This window comes from Taudactylus pleione, unplaced genomic scaffold, assembly GCF_031769625.1.
Source record: "Taudactylus pleione unplaced genomic scaffold, aTauple2 ptg000638l, whole genome shotgun sequence".
Taxonomy (NCBI): Eukaryota; Metazoa; Chordata; class Amphibia; order Anura; family Myobatrachidae; genus Taudactylus; species Taudactylus pleione.
In genome coordinates, this window is record NW_028285040.1 from 4077934 (window position 1) to 4100017 (window position 22084).

The window sequence follows — 22084 nt, forward strand, 5'->3', positions numbered from 1 at the left end:
AATACTTTGTGAGGATGAGGATGTACACACTGAAGAGGGTGAGGAATCGGTGGATGAGGAGGATGAGGATGACATCTTGCCTCCATAGAGCCAGTTTGTGCAGGGACACATTAATTGCCAGCTTGTTTTGTGGGGGCCCAAACGAACCAATCATTTCAGCCACAGTTGTGTGGCAGACCCTGGCGCTGAAATGATTGGTTTGTTAAAGTGTGCATGTCCTGTTTATACAACATAAGGGTGGGTGGGAGGGCCCAAGGACAATTCCATCTTGCACCTCTTTTTTTTCTTTGCATTATGTACAGTTTGGGGCCTAGTTTTTCAAACTGCCATCCTGTCTGCCACTGCAGTTTCACGCCTAGATGGGTCACGTGTTTGTGCCGCCCACTTGTGTCGCTTAGCATAGTCATCCAGCTACCTCGGTGCAACGTTTTGGACATAAAAACACTATTGTGAGGTGTGAGGTGTTCAGAATAGACTGGAAATGAGTGGAAATTAAGGTTATTGAGGTTAATAATAGCATAGGAGCAGAAAAACCTACAAATTCTGTGATTTTAGCTGTTTTTATGCTTTTTTAAAAAAAAATACAGATCCAAAACACAAAACCCAGAACCCAAAACACGGAAGGGTGGTTTTGGCAAAACCAATCCAGATCCAAAACACGAAGAAAGATCCAGATCCAAAACCAAAACACAAAACACGAAAAGTGGCCGGTGCACACCCCTAATATAAACCAACAATGGCAATTGGTGCACTTTAGGGTGATATGAGCTGTGTGTAATACTTTCAGGTGTATTTTATCCCTCAGAGATATCCCTAGGTCATAGTGAATTGTTAGTCTGTGGGAAGTTTTATACTACGTATCTACAATAATACTTATTAATACTTAAGGTGCATACACACACAACGATTTTTCGATTGATTATCGTTAACGATATCGTTTATCATTCAATCGTTGAAAAAATCGTTCACTTTCTGAGTTGAAACGATGAACGATTATCGTTCATGCGCGTTCACGTTTGTAGTTTGTAGTTCAGTCAGACTGACCAACTCAACCATTTTCAGTAAAGGAAAATGCAAAAATCATATGTAGTTAAAAAAAAAAAATCGTCATTACATTTAGTAAAAGAACGATTTTAGTAAACGATTTTCGTAAATTTTTCCCTTGAAAAAATTAACGAAAATCATTTACTAAAATCGTTAATTTACTAAATCGTTGTGTGTGTATGCAGCTATAGGTGGATATCCAATTACCCCCAATATATTTTCTGAGGTGAAAAACAGGGGTTTTTCGCCGATAATCCCAATTGTTTATCCTTTTTTTTTTCATCCCAGTGTCCTGATTGTTCGTCTGAAGAAATAGGATTTTTCGGGCAAAAACACATAGGATTCATGATAAGTTAACGGACTTATGTGTTTTCGCCATCACAGTGGCGAAAACACAGCACTTTTTGGGGGATAATTTTTTGGGATACATCAGGTCAAGTGCTGGCATCGAGTGGACTTCGGGGCTAATTGGATAGCTCCGGGGGATTCATTAGCGCCCGAACAAGAGCAAAAGCATTTTCATTATTTTACAGTTTTCTTGCAATCAGGATTTTAGGAACAACAACTGACAAGCTGGAGACCGTTCCCCATTACCTATTTATTTAAAATCAGGCTGAGAATTTAATACTGATTTAAGTACAGGAAACTCATTTATCTATTTCATTAATACACAGAGATAGCTCTGTGAGAGGTGGGTGCGGTGCAATGCCTGCTGCCGTGCAGGTGTACGTCTGTTCCTTACCTTGCATCGCACCCTCTCACCTTCAGGCCGTGTGTTGAGCAGACGGTCCTGGAACCTCCAAATAGAACACGGACACGATGACCTAGGGGGGGAAGGAGACGAGGTGAGTACCTTCCTTCCTCACGTCGACCGATGCGCCCTACCGAACCGGGGGATAAATTCAGGTTTTAAGTGAAGATCATCATTGGCACTTTTGGCCTCAGATCCCGAATTTTCACCTATCGGTACTCACGCACCAGGTGAAGATCCGTCCTTGCACCGGGTTGCAAGGTTCACCGTCCGCCCAGAAGGAAGGAAAGATAGATAGTGACAAAAAAACAGGGAGAGACAGTACACACAGATATTTCTCACCGTGTCCACTCTTGCTCTTCGTCCGCTCACTCGCCTACAGGTCCCTGTAAGGAGATACACAACACAGCCGTGCAGGGCCTAAACCTATGTCAAGCAACTACACATACTAAAACGGCATCACCCTCAACCTATGGTGTGTGTAGTGCGACAGATATAACAACTAAACTTTTACCCTGCACGGAACACCAATCACAGACTATAAGTATACAAGAGCAAAACACGGTGCTGTCCCTTTAAATGTCTGCTACCTACCTATCCAGAGCTGGCCAGCTCCTCTTCCCAGTGACTGGGGAAACTCTACCTTATTGGTGGGAGCCGTACAGCTCTCCACCACTGCTCACACCTCTCGTCATCTATGCGGGGCTACCTAATGGGCTCAGGGCCCTGGGCCTAATGCCCAGGGTCTTACCAGCGGCTCAGGGCTTATACCTGCCTACTGCAGGGTACTCAAGGGACTTGGGCCTACTGCCCAGAGTCCCGTCTCTATTCCGCAGCTCAGGCCTAGGGGCCTGCCTAAACGGTGGGCTCTGGTAGTGGCCTGGGCCTAATGCCCAGACCACTTTTTATGGGGCTCAGGCCTATTTGCCTGCCTATCTGTGGGGCTCATATATAGGGCCTAGTGCCCTCCTGTATGGGTACAGGCCTATGCCTGATTTATGGCCACGGGCCTGGTGCCCGCCTACTCGATTATTTAGTGACCTGGGCCTAGTACCCAGGCCACTTACACCTACTTAAGGGGAATTTCCTTTTATGGGGCCTAATGCCCGCTACTGTGCCCCGGGCCTTGTGCCCGACTAATTGCCCACGGGCCTAGTGCCCGACAACGCTCCACGGGCCTAGCGCCCGACAACCCTGGCGGTCTAGGGAGGGGGGTATATGGTGGGCCTCACGGAGGGCCTACCTGCGACGGAAGAGGCTGCGGGGGGGAACTTCGTGACGCTCTTTTACTTCCCTCCCCCGCAGTCCTCTCCGGTCCTCAGCCGCATTCTTCGGCCGCGGGCCCATCCTGGCCAGCGGCGCCGCCTCTTCCTTTCTTCCTCCAGCTGGCGCCGCCTGTCTTCTTTCTTGACAGCGGCGTCTTCTGGCCTCTTCCGCGGCCGCCGCCCCTGTTGACACGCCGATCTTCCGCTCTTCGGGAGGTCTTCTCTACTCCCTCTCCGCCGCCAAACTGACTTTTCCCGCTCGGCGCCGTCTAATACAAGACGGCGCGAGTGGGCGGGGCTATGACGCGGCGAGCCGTGATTGGCTCGTCGCGTCCGCCTCTGATTGGCTGCTGGCCCGCGAGCCAAACACCCGCCGCAAGGAACGCCGCGCCCAACGCCTGACCGGCGCTGGGAGCAGGTACTCTGTCCCAGCGCCGGCTACCTGCTGCTTCTTGGCTGCCAGGCGCCAAGCTCCGCTGAGCTTGCGCCAGGAGCCAAGCTTCTCCCGGCGCCACAGTACCTCCGGCACTGATGAAAGGGACCAGGCGGTCCCTTCACCAGGTGCCTGCGGTGTCTGCACCGACGCTAGGGACATTACTGTCCCAGCGCCGGCAACGGATGTGTCCCGCAGAGGACACATCCCCTCTGCCTGCCCCTGCACCTCTGCTGATGCTGGGATCAAACACTTGATCCCAGCACAGCCTTCCACAGCTCATATATAGTATTTTTACTTTTTAATTTAGTTCCATTTTCAAATAGGTAATTCTTCACTTTATTGTCCCTTTAAGCAGAAACTGGGCCAATTATATTTGTACTCTATGTTGGATTCCCTTCTGGGATCTTCTTGGAGTGCACCCCAGCAATTTACCATCTGACGGTGCGAGTGTGGACTTCCCATATCATATTCTATGTCATACCTGCCGACTTTCTGGCTGCTCCTTCCGGGAGGGAGCAGCCAGATCGGCAGGACGAGGGGTGTGGCCGGGACAAGGGGGAGTGCCCAGGTGGGTGACATCACTTGTGGGCGTGGCAGGTCAGGGTCACGCGATCGCGTCAGTTTGGCCCCGCCCCCGCTACACAATGCCAATAAAATAGGCATTGTGAAGCAGGGGGCGGGGCCAAAATGACGCAAATCGCGTCACCGCCCTTCCCCCGCTGCGGGGGTTGCAGGGGTTATTGCGGGTGGGATTGGAGGGGTGGGCGGCAGCCGGGAGAATTGCCTGCCTTCCCGGGAGGTCGGGAGCGGCACCCGATTTTCGGGAGGCTCCCGACCAAATCGGGAGGGTAGGCAATATGTTATATATGTGACTGGCGCAGAAATAATATCTATAATTAACAATTGTGTCATATATATTTTATTTTGTTTTATTTCTAGTGAGTCACATTAGTGGAAATTAAGAGTCAGGGAAATGGGATGCAGGGGATTTGGCAGGTGGGTGCACCCTCTTTGGTGAACACTCATTAGTATAAAAGCAAATACCAGGTGAGGATTGTGCAAAGTCCTATACTGTGAACAAGCACGAACAGGAGGAGAGCATGACTTGGTGATTTCTACGGTTGGCATGAGCTTCTCCACCCTCCTGGCCTCCACCGCATAGCATGAGCAAGATTGGTCTGTTTACCAGGTTATACAAATAACATAAACTGGATTTAATCACAAGGAAGTTTGCGCTTATCACTGATAATAGTGCATGTAGATTAGATGGGAAAATACTACTGGTCTAGTAAAATGTAAAGTATTATTGGAAAATAATAAAATATGTATATAACATTTTGGGGCTGATGCTGATTCGAACGTTGCTGCGACCGCTTTAGTTTCTTATTAGTTGTGTCTGCGACTTTATAAAAATACTGGCGTCAGCTCTTGCCTTGGTGTATGAGCGCAAGGACTGAGACGCCCACTTTGTGTCTTTACACGCTAAAATACAGCCTGGTGCGCCTTTAGACGCAACCATCTAATGCATCATGGAAACTTACACCAGCCTCCATGCTAGGTACAGAAACCCGCAACCAGTTCTGCCACACGCCCATGACACTTCCATAACACGCCCATCAGACAGATCATCTTCATGCATCTGAATAGCCTCCCCCCAGGAACGCCCAGCACATATCCAATACGGATAACGCTGCGCCTCTGTGCGCGCACGCCGCAGGATGCATGTGGCGTATGGGTTTATAAGGAGTTTCATGCACGTGCACATGCAGAAATCTTTGTAAGTATCTGTATTGCATGCCACTCACTGTATATACTGTAAATGTAATCATCTAGTTCTACTGTCATTTAAAATAGAACAAAATAATATGGCAAATTGTTGAGCACGTTACCATGTTCTTCATAATTCAAAACACAAATTATTAAATACATTAATACAAAAATAATAATAATGAAGATGATAGAACAGTATTGGTATTTCTATGATGGGTTGGTGTACAGTTTATTGATCTAGGGCCTGATTCAGAGCCGTTCGCTATTTGCGGTCGTTCGTTCAAAAACAAGGGGTGGCTATTCAAATGATCCGTTCGCAAATTGCGGTCTGTTCACACCTCTAAGTCTGAACGAGCGAGCAAAACATACGCTCGTTTATTTGATAAAAACGCCCCCTGGCCGCTCGCACCATACGTCATGTCCGCTATTTATTAGATTAATCGAGTACATCGTACAGCGTATGAACTGCTCGCTATTCTTGTGGTTGGTTTTTTCAACCGCTATTTTGCGAGCAGTTCTGAGTTAAAAAAAACCAAGTAACGTGGTCAATGACGCTGCTGTATTAATTATGCACTCCCTTAAAACGCCCGTTTTGACCTTTAAGCACGCCTGCGTTCGGATCTCCACTCCCCGTTTTCAAGCACCTTCCCCTGTTACCACCCACATACGCCTCTTTCTGTCACTCAAAATAGCAGGCACTCGCTATATAGCGTACAAATGATTTTCGGCCGCACTGACTGGTTCGCGCATGCGTACTAAAAACCATACGCATGCGCAGATGTGCGAACATCGCTCGGAACGAGTGTACTGCCGATAGCGAGTGGCTCTGAATGAGGGCCCTAGTCTACACTTTCATCCTGGGACGCATCCAATCTAATACTGTCGTTTTACACTTACTGTACACTACACCTCCCCACATGATCTGAGCTTGGACATGATCATAATATATTTCCATTATACATTCTTAGGACACTACACTTTTATAGTACACATCTTTTACACTCTATACAGACATAGGACACCACACCCCCAACATGACCTGACCACTGTACATGACCATAATACACTTCTATTACACTCTATACAGACATAGGACACTACACCCCCAACATGTCTTGACCACTGTACATGATCATAATACACTTCTATTACACTATATACAGATATAGGACACTACACCCCCAACATGTCCTGACCCCTGTACATGATCATAATACACATCTATTACACGAAAATCGGGTGCCGCTCCAGACCTCCCGGGAAGGCAGGCAAGTCTCCCGGCAGCTGCCGACCCTCCTGCCCCCCACCGCAATGACAGGAAAATCCCCGGCAGCAGGGGGGGCCTGTGACGCGATTCACGTCGAATCGAGTCATTTTGGCCCCGCCCCCTGCTTCACCTCACGTGCGTGCTTGAACTAGTCCATACGATCGGAAAGCGTTCGCTCGCTGCGCATAGCCAGCTCGCTAGAATGAGTGACAGGACAAGTCGTTTATGGGTGGTGGCAAGGGATGGTCGATGGAAACGGGGTGTTGTGGTGTGAACGCAGGCGTGCCTAAGTGTCTTAACACCGTTTCAGAGGCATGCATAATTAAGACGCAGCGTCGTAGTACACGTGACATGGTTGAATTACACACTGAAGCACTCGCAGTGCTTGATGTAGGGTATGGTCAGCCACAAGTGCTGCGTTCGCTTCCGATGGTACTCGATGTTACCGATTGTTGCATACACTTCCTGGAGATGACGTGTATAGGTGGGCATCTTAAGACAGGCTGGTGGGCGTCTAAGTACACACCGTGATCGCACGCCAAGACATAGTGGGCGTGCTAATGCCTTGCCGTGCGATCGTGGGATTTGCATACTTTGGCTGCGTGCGAACGCATCTAGCGAGCGGGTCTGAATCGGGCCCTTAGATCTGAGGATGCAATACAGTCACACTTGCGGCTGACTTAAGTGTCACTCTGAACCAACTCCGAATGCTAAATTTAGGGTGTTGGCACATGCTCAGACTAGAGGTACTACAATGGTAGGAAAGGGTATATATTTACCTAATGACATCATCCTCATCCCTTAATGGAGCTCTTGAATAAGTAATAATATAACTTCCTCTTTGCCTCCACTGATGGATGCACTTTAAATTAATCTTGGTCAGTTTATGCAGAATCCCTCGGCACTTTAAAAATGAACTTTCTCGTCACATAAAGAAAACTATATCGTTTCAGGGATGGAATTGAATTGCAGAAGTCTGCTTAAGATGTTATACAATTACGGAATGACATAATAAGTTCATGTTTTCCTATTAAGCTCTGTGTTATGACAGTGTGTTTATTAAAAAAAAATATTATTGATATTGTTATTAATACCTTTCCCGCAGTGGCGCAGGATGCTTGTATTCCGTAATGGCCTTTTCAATGACAATTACATTTTAATATTTCTAATCAACTTAACTTTGTCAGGTGAGTTATGGCTTCTTGTGTACATTACCGCTGTTATCATCCTGCTGCTCGTGGCCTGAATTACCTCCCGCATCTTCACCACTAATGACTTGTGCCCTAAAAAATTATAGTTTGAAATATCCCAAGCTAGAAATTGAAATACATTTTCTATGTTCATCCCATATTACGCTGTGCACTTACAGCTTGTGTGAAGAATGTATAAGGGGTGAAATCTAGACAGGAGTAAATCTACACCCCAGTGACTTGTAAAAATCCAAACCTGCTCATATAGGGGGAGGTGTACTAAGGCTTCGAGAGAGATAAAGTACCAACCAATCAGCTCCTAACTGTCTTTTTTGAAACACTGCCTGTAAAGTGACAGTTTGGAGCTGTTTGGTTGGTACTTTATCTACATCCACTTTAGCTCTATCCAAGGCTTAGTACAGTACATCTCCCCTTTACCTTTATTTTGTTAAAGCAGAGCTGAAAAACAGGGCAACTTCTTAAAAGAAGCAGACGTTTTGGGGTATAAAACCCCTTCTTTAAGTGCAGGTTGCTTTCCCGTATACCCCTGAGAGCCAGTCCGACCTTGCTAACATGCCAACAGTCTGACAATAACTTGGAGGTAATTATATACTCCATTTTCTTATGGGATAATTCCACCCCACAATGAAATGTCAAATAGCGACAACTCTAGGCCATGTACACAGGAGTGAGCTGAGCAGTGCTGGACGGGCCTGAGCAAGTGCCCTGGGACCCAGGATAGCCCCAGGTATGTAATCTTTTGGAATTTGTTTTTCCTTAGGATATTCAACCGCAAACTGTATTCTTAGATTTGGATTAGATTATCCTCTAAAGAATTAAACTTAATTTCAGTTTACCTCAGAAATTAAGGTGTTTAAAACTGGCATGTAACATAGTCTTGGCCTGGAGAAACTTATTACAACTTACTGAGTCACTATGGCTGGAATCAAGGGCTCCTTTTTGGTCATCGGTTATAATCATCTGCCCATCATGATGTCCAGAGTTTTGAAGTGGGTAGAAATAGAGTAACCTGTAGTCAAGCAGAATGATAACAGCAGCACAGAATATTTCCGGAGAGGAGTGTTCTGATCTAGCGCAAGGTGGTAACCTCTCCTCTAATGGGAACAGGTGAGTGAAGAAGGGTTGAATGTGTCATGGGGGCAGTGTCATGATAGAGGAAGAGCAGGGTCTTTTGTCAGCACTGAGTACTGTTGTGAGGCTCTACAAAAGGATTCCTCTGCACTCATATATGTTAGCTAATAAAAATAAAACAAAACTTATTTGACTCCAAACATTAATGTAATAGTCTTTTTTGTATTCATTTGCAAATATATCTGTAAGCCAACCACTACTGAAGCACAACACAATGCTTGGGCATCTTGCTAGATGTGCTTGGAAGTTGACTAATACTGTATATTAAGATGATCTGGTTGACTGGATCCTGTCCATTTTGGTCACCTCCATATGTTCAGTTTGGACATGGATCCTGTCATGTAGGGCTTACAGGATTGGCCTGTGTGTGGTCAGCTTAGGTTCCACACAGTGTTTCCTCAAGTAACAGTACAAAGTTCCCTCAGTACCAGAATTGCGATCTCTCAGTGTCAGAACTGTCCATCTCTCAGTGTCAGAACTGTCCATCTCTCAGTGCCAGAACTATCCATCTCTCAGTGCCAGAACTATCCATCTCTCAGTGCCAGAACTATCCATCTCTCAGTGCCTGAACTATCCATCTCTCAGTGCCAGAACTATCCATCTCTCAGTGCCAGAACTATCCATCTCTCAGTGCCAGAACTGTCCATCTCTCAGTGCCAGAACTGTCCATCTCTCAGTGCCAGAACTATCCATCTCTCAGTGTCAGAACTGTCCATCTCTCCGTGCCAGAACTGTCCATCTCTCCGTGCCAGAACTATCCATCTCTGTGTCAGAACTGTCCATCTCTCAGTGCCAGAACTGTCGATCTCTCCGTGCCAGAACTATCTATCTCTCAGTGCCAGAACTATTCATCTCTCAGTGCCAGAACTATCCATCTCTCAGTGCCCAGAACTATCCATCTCTCAGTGCCAGAACTATCCATCTCTCAGTGCCAGAACTGTCCATCTCTCCATGCCAGAACTATCCATCTCTCAGTGCCAGAACTATCCATCTCTCAGTGCCCAGAACTGTCCATCTCTCAGTGCCAGAACTAATCATCTCTCAGTGCCAGAATTGTCCATATCCCAGCGCCAGAGTTGCCCACCCCTCAGTACCAGAAATGTCACCTCTCAGTAAAGGAGCTGTCATCTTTCAATGCCAGAAATTTCCATATCTCTGTGCGAGAAATGTCCATATCTCAGTAATAGAATTGTCCATCTCTCAGTGCTAGAACGGTCCATCTCTCAGTGCCAGAACTGTCCACTTCTCAGTGCCAGAGCTGACCATCCTTCAGTACCAGAAATGCCCATCTTTCATTACCAGCAATCCATCTCCCAGTATCAAAACTGGCCATCTCTCAGTGCCAGGGCTGCCCATCCCTCTGTACCAGAAATGTCTATCCCTCAGTACCAAAGCTAACCATCCCTCAGTGCCAGAGTTGCCCATCGCTCAGTACCGGAGATACCAGTCCTTCAGTACCAAAGATGCCCATCACTCAGTAGTCAGTACCAGAGAGAGCTGCCCATCCCCAGACATATATATTCCTCAGTACCAGAGCTGCCCATCCCTCAATATCAGAAATGTATATCCCTCAGTACCAAAGCTATACTTCCCTCAGTACCATAGATGCCCATCCATCAGTACCGGAGATACCCATCCCTTAGTACCATAGCTGCCCATCGCTCAGTACTGGAGATGCCCATCCATCAGTACCGGAGATACCCATCCCTCAGTACCATAGCTGCCCATCCCTCAGTACTGAAGATACCCGGCCATACCGGAGATACCCATCCCTCAGTACCAGAGATGAAATCTCCCAGTACCAAATGGTTAGAGCTGCAATGGGTCTTAGCCTCCTCCTCCCCTCATGTCAGACCTCCCGGGGAATATGTTCTGTCAAATAATAATCAATACAGGCCCCCTCGAGACTCAGCTTCATGCCTGGAATTCCTTTGTGTCAATCACTGTATTCAGCGTACATGTTCCTTTACTAACTATCCTTATGTCTCTCTGCATATATACATTTATATCCTTACTTACAAAAGACTTGTTATCAAACCTACAAGGAATATGAGTGTACTTTATAAATATAAAATATAATAATAATAATAATAATAATAATAATCATGTTTCCATATGTCCTTTTGTTTTCATTAATGAAAGTGTTATAATTAGTTTGAGATGCTTCATTTCTGGATTAGGTAAAAGATAAATGATCCACATATTTGATTAACTAACTCACCATTCAGTAGCTTTCTGTAAGCACTACGGCTCTCACAGCAGTTACTCAATAATATTGATCCCTGCTGTGTCCAAGGTAATGTACTGACACGAGAAAACATCTATGCTTTGTTCAATCACTGTTATATAATCGTCTAATGGAGACAAATCAAACATTTGTGAAATAGGAGACAAACAGTTCTCAATGGGTGTACAGAAAAAATATTCAACAATAAAATAAGTGAAGTGATTTAAAATAATTGTTTATTTGATACCTATGCATTTTTATTGTCATTTCCTCAAAGAGTTGAAAGGAAATTATACAGTGAATGCACCATAGGACCTTTACAGCCAATGGCACATCATAGCAGCATTTTGTGTTTTAAATGAACCATTTGGACTGTAAGTTTTTTTTATAAGATCTCATTGGAGTCCTTTATTTATTTTTTAGCTAAAGCAGTTTTTTTCTTTAGCATAAATTACTAGATTAATCTTGATATTTAATATTGCTCCTTGGTTTGTTTCTTAACACTGCTCTTCATTATGGATTATTTTCAGATTTTCAATGGAGTAATGTAACTACCATGGTAACCACAGTCACATGATATAGAAAGCACAGAGACTTTGGAATACCCTCTGATCTATATTTTCTCTGTGAATTGCTCCCCCTCCCCTATCTGCATTCAAATAAAGTGTTGAGAACTGTCAACCTGTATCTGTCTAGGAAAATATTACCAACACCAATATTCTGGAGTGTATAAAATAAATTCACAACTATACATCTGTGGATCAATTACAACATAAAATATATTAATAGATAACCAGAATGTCAAAAGAGTGCACAGTCTGATAGATATCAGTAGGTTTGTAAAGTCAATAGCAGTGGCGTCCCTCCCCAGGGTGACACCCAGTGCGGGGCGGGCTGTAGTGCGCGTGGCGAAGACGTGTGTCGGTAAAAGGGGGCATGGCCTCATGGGTAGGGGGTGTGGCCTCACGTCCCAAACTCTCACTGTTATCACTCTTGGGGGGGGGCCCGGATGTGCGGACTGCCCCGGGTACCACTCTGTGTGCAGTGACGGCTCCCTCAGTGTGCAGCACCCGGCTCCTGTCACTGAGGAGAAGTCATCACTTTGGTGTCACCCCTCGGCGTGTGACACCCAGGTGCGGCCCGCACCCTCCTTGTGACGCCACTGGTCAGAAGAAAACGGAAATCAGCGAGTGACAACATGTATTTCAGCTCGTCAATTGAGGGAAAAGAATCCTGTACAATTCTTGTGGTCAGGAAATCAGATAATGTCATACAACCATATAACCATATGTAAATAGAGTGCAGCTGAGGCTCTGCAGTTATCCTCTAACGCGTTTTGTTATGAAACATAACTTCATCAGAGGAATAAGCTCTCCTCTCTCTACTGTACATGCCGGGTACTAGGAAGCAGAGGGGGTGATTCAGCTGCCGACGCATTTGCTATTGCAATTGCTAACATGGTAGCAGCTGCGATAGCTGTAATATGGTAATGCAACAGGAGGCGTCACACCTCCTGAATGCATTACTGATCTGAGATGCGTCCAAGGACGCGGCATCGTATCATCTGCGATCCCATTGGCCGGCTGAGTGACCATGGGGTCACGCAAGCTGGCAGATGCGTATGAGAGCCAGGAAATCTCCATCAGCCGATGGAGTTCCTGGCCTCTTCCCTCCCCCCCCAAAGGGCGGGGTGACATGCCTCCGTTTTGAGAAACAGAGGCCGTTGCTGCCCCCCCCCACCAAGAAACGGCAGCAGACTATCAATCACTGACAGTCTGCTGCCGGACTGCTTGCGTGATCGCAGACCCATTCTGCACATGAGCAGAAAGGGACCTGCGCATGCGCAGATTCCCGGACACCGGGAACTGCGATCAGCAGTGCACGAATCAGGCCCAGAGTCAGCGGGAGGCGACACCTCCAACCTGATATTGTCACCACCTGGCTACTGCTCATGTGCAGCTGGCACCATCTTTTCTTAGAGAAGTGCGGCTCGGTTTTCCAGAATTCCGAATCCACCCGAATTTCATGAATCCGGACAGATCCATGTCGCAGTTTTAATCTCTTGAGGAGATCCGGATAAATCTGGGTTGCGGTTCTGATCTTCCAGCGGTTCGGAATTGTGATTTTAAAGCCAAATTTTGGGTTTTGGTTTGCAAAAATTACATAATTGTAGTTGTTTTTAAAAACTTTTTATAATGTTTAAAAAAACAAAATCCAGATCCAAAACCAGAACATGGGGGTCAACTCACCCCTCTATCTCTACTGCGTAGCGTGTCAGAGTGTTGTGCGGATACGCAGTACTTACTGTAGCTCTTGAGGTGGAACACATAATTACCACTGTTAGGGGTCAAGGTACTAAGCCTTGAAAAGAGATAGAGTGGGCAGAGATAAAGTACCAACCAATCAGCTCCTAACACTTTACAGGATGTTTGAAAAATGACAGGAGCTGAGTGGTTGGTACTTTATCTCCTTCCACTTTATGTCTCTCCAAGGCTTAGTACATAGACCCCTTAACCCCTGCAATACCGCTATTCTCCTTACCGCTGATACTGCTGTGTTGATAATATCAATAAACCCAGCATCCTGGTTAAGGACTAACACCTGACACCTATTGTGACCACCACCCTAATAATCTACATATATAAAGTGTTTAGCACCATCAGTGTGTCACCATCAGTGTGGAAGGGCATGTCTTGCAGGGCACTGAAACCCTGGTGCAAGTTGTGAGCTGAGGATCCAGTAGCACACGCAGGGGGGGTTTCTGAGTACCCAGAAACCCCGCCTGACAGAGGGGAGAGCAAGCACCACCATGTTATTAAGCCCCGCCCCTCGTGGCAAAATGCTGCAATTCACGGGTCAATGGGGAGGAGGCGGAGCCAATATGATGCAGTAGAATTAGAATTGCAAAATTTGGCTCCGCCCCTCCTGCATTTTCCCACGAGGGGGCGGGGCTTATTGAAATGGTACCTGGTCCCGTCTCCATCTCCAACCTGCAGCATGGTAAGTGTGTGTGTGTAATGTATGTGTGACATATATATGTGTGTGTGTGTGTGTAATGTTTGTGTGACATGTGTGTGTATGTGTAATGTATGTGTGACATATATGTGTGTGTGTGTGTAATGTATGTGTGACATATGTGTGTGTGTAAATATATATATATGTCAGTGTATATATATATACTAGAAACCCACCCTTAAATATCCTGTGTTTGCCCCTGGGATTATGACAGCCGGAGGACTCATCTGATTTGTCCAAATGAAGATAAATTACTGCTGCTGTGAATATTGTGTAGTGAACACTTTTTTTAATTTTATTTAAACTGTTTCCACTCTGTTTGGTGAGGGGAAGGCTGCTCACGTGTTTATTAGTGTGGACTAGTGTACATTTGCTTTTTCTATTTGTGTTTCACAGCCTCCAAGTGACTTGGGTAGCTTCTCATCTACACTTTCCTGACATTTAGGGGTATATTTACTAAAGTGCAGATTTATAGAAGCGGAGTTGTTGCCCATAGCAACCAATAATTTTTATGATCATTTCCTTTTTTGTTGTTTTAACTTTGCTTCCTAACAAAACATACTGAGGGAGACTTACCAAAGCTTGGAGAGAGATAAAGTGGAGAGAGACAAAGTACCAACCAATCAGCTTCTTACTCTCATTTGAGAGGCTGTGTTTGAAAAAAAGACAGTTAGGAGCTGATTGGCTGGCAATTTATCGCTCTCCAAGCTTTGATACATCTCCCCCACTGCCGGAGACTGCTGCCTCAGGCGCTCCCATTAAATGCCTGTTACAGATTTTTCTTATATGAATGATAGTATTAGGTGCACGTGGACAGAAGTGGTTGCTGTCATATTGAGTGTCACATCAATAGGAGTTCTCGGTGCTACAATGTTACGCATGAGTGAGAAGGACATCAAGCTGTACACATAGCTGTCAGCGATGCTGGAGATAAAGATGGGAAGGGAATCCAGTATCACATGCAGCGGGGAGACAGACTTAATTACAAGCAAGTGTCATCGATCAGATTATATTCCAAGCAAGCACCGGTGAAACTGTAGTCCATCGATTATATGACGCTGCCTGTCTATCAGCGGACATCTGAAAACACCAAAACATTTTGCTAGGCTGTAGATCAGGCCATAACCTGTACATGGATCGCTGCATCATACTGAGGATTAGGTATAAAGAGATTTGTGTAATTATAGTTCCGTGAGAGATCTGTCCAGGCAAATTATCTGTCACGGGTCAGTGTCCCATGCATCCTGGTTTTCCCCCCCGGAACAGTCCTGAACAATCCAAATAAATAGCACATGTTTGAATAAGTCCCTATTACAGTTTTATGCAATTAAATAATAGACAATATATCAGTATTATTATTATTATTATTATTATTATTATTATTATTATTATTATCATCATTTGTTTATAGTAGGTTTGGTATTAGTCTCCTGTAAATGTTCTGCCAAGACACAATCCCGTCTGCATGCTGTTTCACCCTGTTAGGGCTCATCAGTGTAGTGTTGATGTTTGAACAATACATTTTTGTGTGTAATAAAAAATACATAGTACACACATCTCCAAATTCCACTTTTGCCATGATGCTGAATCCCCTCCCATACTATATTTGTAAATTCGCGTTTCGCTGAATTTATAGTCTATCAACAGAGCTGGGGTGACAACGATCACATCATTCCGCTGGGTGGCGTGGTTGGGGTAGGATCAAAAACAGTTCAAGCCATGTTCCACCAGTAACATGAAATAGCTTTTGTGGCCAATTTAGCAATGAGGCACCTATTTAGTGAAATACTTTAAAAAAAATGGCTCCCTTCAATTTGTACTGCTACATATGTTACCACCTTTTACTGACAAGATAAGAGAGTTAGAGCAGCACAGATGGTGTAGTGGTTAGCATTATTGCCTCAAAACACTGAGGTCGTGGGTTTGATTCCCACGACGGCCCTATCTGTGCGGAGTTTGTATATTCTCCCTGTGCTTGCGTGGGTTTCCTCTGGGTACTCCGGTTTCTTCCTACGTCCAAAAATATACTGGTAGGTTAAGAGATGTGTGAGCATGTTATAGGGAATATAGATTGTAAGCTCTACTGGGGCTGGGACTGATGTGAATGGCCAAATATTCTCTGTAAAGCGCTGTGGAATATGTGTGCCTGCATAAATAACTGATAATAAATAATAATAATAATAATCCATGGACTTCTGATGATGCCGATGTAGTTGGTACAGGACCTGTGAAACGCGTGATAAGCACAAGGCTTGTCACGCAACAGCCTCAGTTTAAAATGAAATGCCCCCACCTCCTTCCTAAAAACCCGCACTTTAGTAAATATACTCCTTAAACTGATGGAAAACTAACCCAACAATCCATTACAGTGGGCAGTCTATAGAATACAGTTGATTATTTTCTAAACGTTCCATGTTAACTTCCTCTGTCTCAGCCCTTGTACTTATGTTACCATGATTCTAGTGCAGTGTTTAAAGTTCCAACCCTCTGTACACACAAAGTTAATGGACAGTCTCGTATTATATTAATGCATCACCATTTACAGTGCTCTGCCAGCTCCAGGAAGATATTGTCGAGCAGCACTGCATAAAACGTGTTGCCTTTTGTTTTGTTTGAAAGTTATTATTATTGCCAGTTATTTATATAGCGCACACATATTCAGCAGCGCTTTGCGGAGAATATTTGTCCATTCACATTAGTCCCTGCCCCAGTGGAGTTTACAGTCTATATTCCCTACCACATGCACACACACATAAACACTAGAGTTAATTTTTGTTGGGAACCAATTAACCTACCAGTATATATTTGTGGAGTGTGGAAGGAAACTGGAGTACCCGTAGGAAACCCACGCAAGCACAGGGAGAACATACAAACTCCGCACAGTTACGGCCATGGTGGGAATTGAACCCACGACCTCAGTGCTGTGAGGCAGTAATGCTAACTATTACACCGTCTGTGCTGCCCCGAAAATAAGGAGACCGAAAACCAATTGCTGTAAATTGTGAATTATTTGAACATCTCAGCTTTACGTGCTTCTCTCAGCTTCTTCAATTCAATGAAAGTATGCTTAATTACACCCGTAGATGAATGAATGGAAAATAAAAAAATACGCTAAGTACAGTGGAAGTAGTAGTCCTGGAAATGTCCATACTCTCATCGGAGGGAATTCAATTCAGTGCAATGTAGAATAGCCGCGGGAGGGATCTCCCGAAGCTATTCAATACGCTGTTTGGGCGGCTAAAGGATTTCTTCCCCTGGGGATGCGAGGAGAAATCGGACAAAAGTACTGGGCATGCAGCTTTTTTACTGCTTAGCGCGACACTAACAGCCGCGCGCCCAGCACTTTAGTCAGAGAATGCCGGTTCTCACACCTTAACACCCTTGTTAAGTCGCGAGAGCCGCCATTCTCCGACATAACAGCACACTGAATTGAATAGCTCCGGGAGCTCACTCCCAGCGCTATTCAATTTGCGTTGAATTGAATTCCCCCCCATGTATTTGATTTTTTTGAGCATAAGTTGTTGCACAGGTGCAGAACAGGTCCTGCGATCTAGCTCACAGACTCCCCCAAGCCAGAGTATGATTGACGTGCTGCGACGTTGGGGGGGCATCTCGCCCAGTTTTCTGGGAGGGACGAAGTTTCTTGCACATTTGTTAGCAAGAAAGACTCTCAGCGTTACCGAGGTGCCCAGAAGCTGTTACGCCGTGAGAACACATCTGTATGTCAGGGAGGGCAAAACACATGAGGGAGGAAGGCACAGCTCATGAGAGCTTACAATCTATATCATATAGGGGTCTATTTACTAAGCAGTGTTAGGAGACAGAGTGAAAAGTGATAAGGTGCCAGCCAATCAGCTCCTAACTGTCATCTCACAGTATGTGTTTGAAAAATGACAGTTGGGAGCTGATTGGCTGCCACCTTATCACTTTTCACTCTGTCTCCTAACACTGCTTAGTAACTAGACCCCTGAATATGGTGTTTGCGTCAACATGCTTCATTTTATATATCAATTGTGGTCTTTGGCCCTCATTCAGAGCCGCTCGTTAGCGGCAGTACGCTCGTTCCGAGCGATGTTTGCACATCTGCGCATGCGTACGGTTTTTAGTACGCATGCGCGAACCAGTCAGTGCGGCCGAAAATCGTTGGTACGCAATATAGCGAGGGCCTGCTATTTTGAGTGACAGAATGAGGCGTATGTGGGTGGTAACAGGGGAAGGTGCTTGAAAATGGGGAGTGGAGATCCGAACGCAGGCGTGCTTAAAGGTCAAAACGGGCGTTTTAAGGGAGTGCATAATTAATACAGCAGCGTCATTGACCACGTCACTTGGTTTTTTTTAACTCAGAACTGCTCGCAAAATAGCGGTTGAAAACACCAACCACAAGAATAGCGAGCAGTTCATACGCTGTACGATGTACTCGATTAATCTAATAAATAGCGGACATGACGTATGGTGCGTGCGGCCAGGGGGCGTTTTTTTCAAATAAATGAGCGTATGTTTTGCTCGCTCGTTCAGACTTAGAGGTGTGAACAGACTGCAATTTGCGAACGGATCATTTGAATAGCCACCCCTTGTTTTTGAACGAACGACCGCAAATAGCGAACGGCTCTGAATCAGGCCCTTGGTTCATAATAAACTTTAGTTGGCATGAGAAAATTATCAGGAGGATGAAGAACCACACTAGCTGATCTATAACTGGGAACACACTTGTTGATATATTGTTAGTTCAAACGACGAACAATATATCGCTAGTGCATCGGTGGTTGTGTACAACCCATTTGTCGGTCAATGTCGGTCGTTCACAAACATATCAGGTCAACCCTGCAGCACAGCCGATGTTGATATATTTCATCCAGATATATTGGTGCATCTGCATGTGTGCACAGGCGACCTACTGACCGACTGTACACTGGGCCTGATTCAGACCCGGACGCTATTAGCGGACGCTTGTTCTTAAAAAGGGGCCGGATATTTAAATTCAGCGCTCGCTCATTGCGGTGTGTTGACGCCTCTATGTCTGAGCGAACGTCCGAAAAATGCGCTCGCTATTTTGTAAAGACGTCCCTTTGCCGTTCACATCACACGTCATCTCCGTTATTTATTAGATTAATCGGGAACATCGAAAGGCATCTGAACTGCTCGCAGTGCTTGTGCCTGCTGAGCGCTCGCAAGTGGGTCGCTGTTGGCCCAGTGCGCATGCGCACGACGGAGCCAGCTCCGTCGTGCGCATGTGCGAGACCCGGATAGCGACGGGCAAGCCGTCGCTCCGGGTCTCGTACCATAGGGGGTGTGCTGTCGATGGTGAGTGACAGCACCCCCCCTTTGGTGGGCGTGCCGGGGGCGTGGCTGCCCAGACGGAGGCGTTCCCATGGGAGGCGGAGGCGTTCCGTCTGGGGCCGGCCCCACTGACATCACAAGTGATGTCAGTGGGAGTGCCTTCGGCTCTGATAGAGCCGAAAGCACTCCAGGGCTTGCGGCAACGAGACCCTACCACAAGGGTCTCGTCGCAATGCCAATGGTCGCGATGGTCTTGACCATCGCGACCATCTTCCTGGCCGCTCGCTATAGCTGTGGGTGGTCACCCACAGCTATACGAGCAGCCAGGAGGCCGCTCTAAAAATTAAAAAGGATGGCCCTGATTCAGAGCGAGTGCTCTGTCAGAACGTCTGGCTCTGAATCAGGGCCAGAGTTTCCTGTAACATTGTAATCATATAAATGAAGATTGACATTAACATTACCTAGAGATAATTTGCATTGTAAACTGCACAGATACAGTGGATATAAATGATTGATTTGAATACTCACTTAATAATCTTTCTGTGAACTGTTTAACATAAACATAAGAAAGAAACATTCTTATAATACTGCAACAACATAAGCCAAAAGTAACAGCTGTATTACTTTATGGAGAAGAACCTAAACTGCACCAAAGCTCTGATACATCTGTGATTCCCACAACTAACAACTAATTATACTTAGAATGACTGTATATCCCACATACATAAAGTTCATCAACTAAAACGTTTGAATAGACATATTAATCGATTGGAGGAGTAAACAATAAATGTCAGATAATTAATTTAAAATATTTTCAGATTTCTATTAAACTTCACTTTCTATCTTCTAACATTTCCTTCCATTGCTTCAAGGATATTGGAATATTTTATGTATAAATTATAAAAGTTTTGTTATAATAGTAATGATTGGGATAGGCAATACCCTTATCCAGAAACATAACTCTGCGCCATACCCTCTAGTTACGTCCCTGAACTTGGCTACCACAATCTATTGCTGGGTACACACTAACAGATATATTGGCTGATTGACCCGATATGTCTGTGAATGGCGTCGTTCACAGACATCGCGTCAGGCTGTGCTGCACAGCTGATGGACAGATATATATGGAGACATAAATGTCCATCGGCAAGTGTGTATGATCGATCAGCCGATTGTCCGTACACATGCAGCAGCAGCCGCAGGGAGAGGGGCGGATATGCCCTCAACCCACCCCCCGGCCAGCGGGACCCGTGACTGCCTGGAAGATGATGGTCGTTCAGTGTATATGAACGACCATCATCTACAGATATATCTGCAGATCACTCCATCCACAGATATATCTGTTCAGTGTGTACCCACCTTAACAGAGCATCTACCAGTTTGCGGAGCCGTAACTAGACACGATAAAGAGCATCGGTACCCCCCCCCAAAGCTGACTACCTTTGCAGAGGCTCTTTATTGTATATGTAGAGGGCAGAGGTTCTTTATTGTATATACAGAGCAGTAGCTCTTTACTGTATATGCAGAGGCTCTTTGATCTATATGCAGAGGGTTTTTATTGTATATACAGCAGCATAACAGCACTGATAATGCATAAGATCCAAGAATGTGAAACTTGCCAGCCACTGAAACACTTACTGGGCACTTTACGTGTATAGGGAGTATTAAGAGCTGGCAATACCAATGGACTGGGAACTGCTGCTGAAACCGCCGATGGACCGGTCAGTCACTGGGACCTGGTGCTGGCTGTCACTGGGACCTGCTGCTGGTGCTGGCTGTCACTGGGACCTGTTGCTGGTGCTGGCTGTCACTGGGATCTGCTGCTGGTGCTGGCTGTCACTGGGACCTGCTGCTGGTGCTGGCTGTCACTGGGACCTGTTGCTGGTGCTGGCTGTCACTGGGATCTGCTGCTGGTGCTGGCTGTCACTGGGACCTGCTGCTGGTGCTGGCTGTCACTGGGACCTGTTGCTGGTGCTGGCTGTCACTGGGACCTGCTGCTGGTGCTGGCTATCACTGGGACCTGCTGCTGGTGCTGGCTATCACTGGGACCTGCTGCTGGTGCTGGCTGTCACTGGGACCTGGTGCTGTTGCTGGCTGTCACTGGGACCTGCTGCAGGTGCTGGCTATCACTGGGACCTGCTGCTGGTGCTGGCTGTCACTGTGACCTGCTGCTTGCTGTCACTGGGACCTGCTGCTGGTGCTGGCTGTCACTGGGACCTGGTGCTGGCTGTCACTGGGACCTGCTGCTGGTGCTGGCTGTCACTGGGACCTGGTGCTGGCTGTCACTGGGACCTGCTGCTGGTGGTGGCTGTCACTGGGACCTGCTGCTGGTGCTGGCTGTCACTGGGACCTGCTGCTGGTTGTCACTGGGACCTGTTGCTGCTGCTGGCTGTCACTGGGACCTGCTGCTGGTGCTGGCCGCTGGCGGACCTGGCTGTCACTGTGGCCTGCTGCTGGTGCTGGCCGCAGCCGGACCTGACTGTCACTGTGAACAGATCTGCAGGTACTAGACACGTGCCGCTGCCTACTGAACAGTGCGTACCTGGCCCAGCCAACAGCTCCTCACTCAGGGAACTGTGGGAGGAGAGACGTCCATATAGACTATGCGGGACTTGACGGAACTCGGAGGCGGAATGACTGTGACAGGGCAGGGGGGAGGCTGCTGGCTGCTGTCACTTCAGTGTGAGCAC